Source organism: Brachycentrus maculatus, unplaced genomic scaffold (genome assembly GCF_059751285.1).
Source record: "Brachycentrus maculatus isolate JH-2025_06_01 unplaced genomic scaffold, ASM5975128v1 h1tg000078l, whole genome shotgun sequence".
NCBI classification, from domain to species: domain Eukaryota; kingdom Metazoa; phylum Arthropoda; class Insecta; order Trichoptera; family Brachycentridae; genus Brachycentrus; species Brachycentrus maculatus.
In genome coordinates this window covers 218,372-225,143 of record NW_028280832.1, presented here as the reverse complement: position 1 = coordinate 225,143, position 6,772 = coordinate 218,372, and the positions used below count along the sequence as shown (strand labels likewise).

The following is a 6,772-nucleotide window of genomic DNA, read 5'->3' as shown; positions in this document are numbered from 1 at the left end:
GCAAGTTCCAGAATGATGATCTGGAAGCGAGATTTGGATGCTATCGAGTGGAGCTAATTATTATATTAGCTACATTCAAGTCTTAGAAAGTGAAAGAATTGGATCATTTTGATTTGTGTGCAGTTAAAAATAAAATACATGAAATGTTTACAGTCAGAAGGGAGGGTAAGCTTTTAGCCGAACTAAAGAATGAGATCAGTTTCCGAGGCGGTCGTACCACACTGGAAAATTATCCGTCAAATCGGATTTCGATTTAAAAAATGTGGGTCCAAGAGAAAAGTACTCATGGAACGACATGACATTATATACTTAAACATTTTACATCAAAATCGTAATGACGGTAGACCTGTCGTGTTTCTTGATGAAACGTATATTCACGCATCATATTCAGTATAAAAATGCCGCCAATCTGAGACAAACATCTAACTGTTTATCTTACTGCATTTTCAGGTTTGTGAAGCTCATTTTTTACCATCAGATATCTCAGAGATATTTCCATCATAAATGGTTCAATGGAAAAAATAACAGCGCTTTTATCGAGAGTTCAACCAGCAAAAAATTCAGTAGCATCCATCCTTCCAAATTGCCCAAGGCATTTATAATATCGAAACACATCTTCCCAGGAGAGTGCCTGAGAACAAATTCCTCGAAAAGAAGTCGAGCAATCGAATATTGCATTTCAAAATAGTGTAACCTCAAACCAAAAGTACCAGGACAATCGGCACCTTCAATACAGAGAGTGAGGACCCACAATAAAGATCAGAATGTTGAACTGCTACTCACCAAAAAGCCGAGATTGGACCTAGATGCAATAATAAGAAAGAATGCATTGACTAAAAAAAGTACTTTGTGTTTGGTGGGATAAGATTGGTACTAGTTATTAAAACCTAGTGAAACAATTAACGCAGAGGTATACTGTGATCAACTAGTTAGATTAAAAGCGGAGCCGCTGAAAAAACTTTCAGTTTTGGTGAACAATCAAAGGGGGATTTTGCAGCACGATAATGCCAGACCACACGCGGCACGGATCACGCAGGAAAAAACAGGGAGCTTGATTTAGATTTTGCAGCACCCTCTGACTACACCTATTCAGATCTTTGGAGCATTCGTTTAAAAATAAGATTTCAAATGCGTTTGGACTGTGTCAAAAAGCATTTAGCCATTCTTTAACGAAAAACCAGCAGAGAATTGAAAAGTTACCTAATCTCTGGAAGAGGGTCATCGAAAACAATGGAAATTATTTTATTGATTAATGTTACATACATTTTTTGTATTTGAAAAAAAAAATCTTTACTTTCCGCTTTACCTAATAATAGCCAAGGTCAAACATTTCATAGTTTGAGAATCTGCCTACTGGATGACATTGTTTCTCATGGAGAATTGTATGTGGCATTATTACGGTGCGGGTTACTGGATACCATTATAGTTTGATTGCCACCAAATAAATCCACCACCAAAAACATGATTTATTCCGAAGTTTTATTGGAGACTGTTCAATCTTAGTGATTTTTGCAGTTCTATTCGGATTAGTTCCCCTTATTTACCGCAATCATGTTTTATATATTTAAAAAATCGAAAATTCTTATGTCAATTTCAATCATCAATCTCAATTGTGTAAATTTATCAGGCATGCCACCGATTATTTTTGATTTTAGACAAATACTCCCAGTCATTAAAGATTCTTCTAGACCCGCCACGGTCAATGCATCTTTAGTGAAATCACCACAATTTAGAACATTAAAATTTAAAAGATAATGCTCGGGCAGGCATCCTATTATTTTGTCACATTTTTGTTCGAATGATTTAAAGTGTTTAAAGGAATTACTTCATAATGGAAAGGTTCTTAAGATAAGCAAAAGTTTTCCTATTATTTTGTCACATTTTTGTTCGAATGATTTAAAGTGTTTAAAGGAATTAATTCATAATGGAAAGGTTCTTAAGCAAAAGTTTTCCTATTATTTTGTCACATTTTTGTTCGAATGATTTAAAGTGTTTAAAGGAATTACTTCATAATGGAAAGGTTCTCGTTAACTTGTCCACTTATGTCAACTTTATTTTCCTTGCCCTTCTTGTATTGTATTTTATTGTGTATGCGTATATATTGTTCACATACATTCTCGGCAGTAATTTATTACCGCATCGAATTTAATTTAAAAAAAAAAGATTACATCTCAAAGACCTACTCCTGATTTGAAAATGATAAATTACGTAAAAGGAAGTTTAATCAGTCAGTAGACAAAACTCGTTGGATTTCCGGCTGCTCTCATTTAATTATATAATTTTGATTGTATTGCCATTTTTTATTCAATGGCAAAAATGTGTGGAATTCATCCGTTTACGATGATTAAAACAATTTTAAATGCCACAAAAAGACATAAAAATACACAGAAGCATTTGAACGCTGTTATAAGTTTCCATATTTTTGGTAAACAAAGAATGGAAACATACATACCTCGGTAATTATCTGAGGAGGTAATTGGACACAATTTAAAAGTAGACCATAATCGAAGTGTTTTTTAGCGTTTAATCGATGTTGTGTGCCATCAACAAGAGCTTCCATTTAGGGGTCACTATGCATCCGAAACATCATTGAATAGAGACAATTTCCTAGAGCTCGTTATTATTTAATATATTTATGATCATTTTAATTTTATATGATCATATTTATGATCAGGGTCCTAGTTACCTATCTAATAAAATACAAAACGATATTATTTGCAGCGTATCGGAAGTAATGAAAAATCAAATAGAATGGGATATAAAAACATCTACTTGTGTTTCAGTAATTACAGGCAAAACGCTAGATATTATCATAGTGCGGTGACTCGTGCAGATACCGACTACCGACGACAATCACCCGGCTGGCAACACTGACAAGCGCGTCACGCGGGCTGTCCTACACATTTCTGCAACTCGGGCGTACTCATCGCGCACTGTAAATATTACGTTTGAACAAAAAATAATCTTGTCTTGTCAAAAAATGTCTTGATAAGACGAAACACGTCACATTATATAACGTATATATTAAAATAAAAGTGGGATTCGATCTAATAATTTTGTTTCATTTTGGATACATTCCCAAAAATATTTTTTTTTTATCTAATTGACTTATTTACTGAAATGGCTGACAATCCTCAGCAATGGAAAGGTGATGATACAAATTTGTCGGCGGATTTTTTTTATAATTCTTTAAAATTAATTAATGAAATTTTATTTCAAGTATTTCATGAATATTTGAAAAAAACCGATAGTCTGTATAGTATCATACAAAAATCGCAAGTCGAAGTGGGTTGCTTCAGCAATAAGATAAGAATTTCATAACTGGTTGAGTAATGATTTTCAATCGCAATTTGATCAAATATATGTCGTTGCATCGCAAAACAATTCTGCCTCTCGCATAAGGCGAAATGTTTCTTGTGCTCGTACGGAATAAAAAAGAATTTTCATCCAAATTATTGATAACATATCTTCCGAAATTAATGACAGATATTCTGAAATATCATTTTTTTCAATTGCTCAGCAACAAACTATACGACAGACATAAATTGAATTTTCCAAATGATGAATTGGAAACTTTAGAATTTCACAACATGCTGCCACGGATGATGTATTGGCCGCAGCGTGAAGTGCATTGGGCGAGTTCTTATTCCTCATCCCGGTGGTACACCACCGTTTTTCCTGCAGGAAAAACTTTTTTATACAATCTTTTGATAGACATCCTAGAGAAAGAAGTTAAGAAAATAATGAGTATCTGCAGGAATAGCTGCAACGCTCTTAAAACACAGACGTATAGTACATTCGGCTTTTAAAATACCTCTAGAAATAACTTCCACATCGCAACTTGCTGTACAAGCGTAGTGGCTGCATGTATTAAAGAAGCGTCTATAATTATTTGGCACGAAATTCCAATCGCAACTTGCTGTACAAGCGTAGTGGCTGCACGTATTAAAGAAGCGTCTATAATTATTTGGCACGAAATTCCAATCGCAACTTGCTGTACAAGCGTAGTGGCTGCACGTATTAAAAAAGCGTCTATAATTATTTGGCACCAAATTCCAATCGCAACTTGCTGTAGAAGCGTTGTGGCTGCACGTATTAAAGAAGCGTCTATAATTATTTGGCACGAAATTCCAATCGCAACTTGCTGTAGAAGCGTAGTGGCTGCACGTATTAAAGAAGCGTCTATAATTATTTGGCACGAAATTCCAATCGCAACTTGCTGTACAAGCGTAGTGGCTGCACGTATTAAAGAAGCGTCTATAATTATTTGGCACGAAATTCCAATCGCAACTTGCTGTAGAAGCGTAGTGGCTGCACGTATTAAAGAAGCGTCTATAATTCTTTGGCACTAAATTCCAATCGCAACTTGCTGTAGAAGCGTAGTGGCTGCACGTATTAAAGAAGTGTCTATAATTAAATATTTGTGGGGTGCCCTCAAAGATAAATGTTACGCCGACAAGCCAGAGACAATTGACGCTTTAAAGGACAATATTCGTGAAGCCATTGGTGAAATACAGCTGCACACAATCGATAATGTGCTTAAAAATTGGACCGATCGTGTAGGCTACTGCATGGCCAGCCGAGGCAGCCATTTGAATGAAATTATTTTCCATTATTAACCGGAAGGATTGTACTTATAAATAAAAAAAGAAATTTGAGAAAATATTCAGTAGTTTTTTTTTTATAGCATTTTCAAAAAAAAAAAGTTATTTGGCGGACCCTTTAATAGTCCAACGGTGTCAAATCGCAGCTCCGAGGTGGCCAAACGACATCAGCTCTGCGGCTGATAATGCGATCTTCAAAAACAGGGCGCAAAACATCGAGTGTAGCTTCGGCTGTGTGGCACGTAGCGCCGTCCTGTTGAAACCAAATGTTGCCAATATCCTCCTCTTCAATTTTTGTGAACAAAAATCCGTTCAACATGGCCCGATAACGATCGCCATTGACTGTAACGGCCACTCCTTGCTCATTTTCAAAGAAAAATGGCCCAATTATGCCTCTGGACCAAAATCCGCACCAAACAGTGACTCGTTTTGGGTGTGCCGGCTTTTCAATGTATGCGTGCGGGTTTTCTGTGCCCCAAATACGACAATTTTGCTTGTTTACATACCCGCCAAGATCAAAATGAGCTTCATCCGAAAAGATGATTTTTTTGGCAAAATCGGCATCTTCTGTAAGTCGATCGCAGGCCCACTCAGCGAAGCGAAAACGCATTGGATGGTCAGTTGGCTTCAACTCCTGAACCAATTGGACTTTGTATGGCGTCATACCAAGGTCTTTATGCAAAATTCGTCTCAATGATGTCTCCGAAATGTTCAATTGTTGAGAACGACGGTGAATTGATGTTGATGGCGCTTCACGCACACTTTCTGCCACAACATCGATATTCTCGGGTGTACGCACTGTTTTTGGCTTTTCACGCTTTGGTTTATCGATGAGGATGCCAGTTTCTTTCACTTTTTTCACAAGATAACGAACATACGGAGCTGACGGTGCTTCTCTTCTTCCAAAAACCGTACGCAATTTTCGCACACATTCTGCAACATTACCATGATTTTCAAAGTAATGTCGCAATATTTCCCAGCGTTGTTCAAGCGTATACACAACCATATTCGCTCAGCGGAAGGATAAAACTAATTATCTGTCAAATCAGACATGAGCTAAGTGTTACCATTCACGAAATAAGCACTAGTTGAAAAAAAAAACTTTAGATGGCTTAAAGATATTAACAGAATTCTGTCCCGTTTGGATGTAAAATAATAAGGATTTTAGACAAATACTCCCAGTCATTAAAGATTCTTCTAGACCCGCCTCGGTCAATGCATCTTTAGTGTGTAATAGTCTAAAGAATATTACTCGTTTAAATTTGAATTTATCATCAGCGACTCACGTGATTCACACTGTTTACGTGACTTTTGGAACATTTTTTCATTTCCGCTCAAGTACATTGAGTACAATCCCGCCCGGACGACGCCATTCCAAATAAGTCACTCGTAGCGTGTGCACGCTATATTCTATTTTACGAGAATTTCTCGTTTTATCATAAAATGAAGTTACTTATATATATGAATCTGTGCTTGAGGATTCATAGTTCTTCAAATGTACGATTTTCTGTGAGCTGAACCAAAGTTAACCTATAAAAAATGGAGTTAGCCATAACCTAACTATAGCCAGGTTCAAAATAGTGTCCTCACGAGTGTTAATCGGACATGAACATCACATAAATCTACACCAGATATCGATCTCTCGAACACGTGGGCACTGGCATCATATTTTATATTCACGTCAACTTCCCTAACCTCCTATGCCGTCATGTCTTCAGATATACAATTGTCCAGCCTCGAAGTCATCGTCTCTATCCGCTTCGGTACCTGTATGACGTCATCATCCAACGGATTCCAGTAGCCAACGCCCTGTCCGTATGACGTCATCATCCAACGGATTCCAGTAGTCAACGCCCTATTCACCTGACGTCATCATCCAACGGATCTACAGTTGCCCAACGCCCTGCCCATACGACGTCATCATAACCTACAAATATCTAGGTACCATCGTTCCATATAGTTTAATTAAAATTTTAGACAATCGATACAAACATTTAGTTAGTGACGTCTGGTACGTTGTCTGTAGATTTAATAATTATTTATAATTCTTGGTCATCATGTTAACATTTTGCTAACCTGTTAACGTCAAATAAACATTTTGTAAATAATTTAAGTGTTTCATTTGATGAGAATGTAGTCACCTTTAAGTATATTTATCATGGTATGCA

General features: G+C 36.6%; 1 non-coding gene across 1 annotated transcript; it reads right to left on the bottom strand.

Moving 5' to 3' along the window:
* Nucleotides 1–440: 440 nt before the first annotated feature.
* On the bottom strand, nucleotides 441–507 carry LOC148311047 (small nucleolar RNA SNORD36). The gene has a single exon (XR_015837318.1). It is a non-coding gene; the product is annotated as a small nucleolar RNA SNORD36 (small nucleolar RNA).
* Nucleotides 508–6,772: the final 6,265 nt, after the last annotated feature.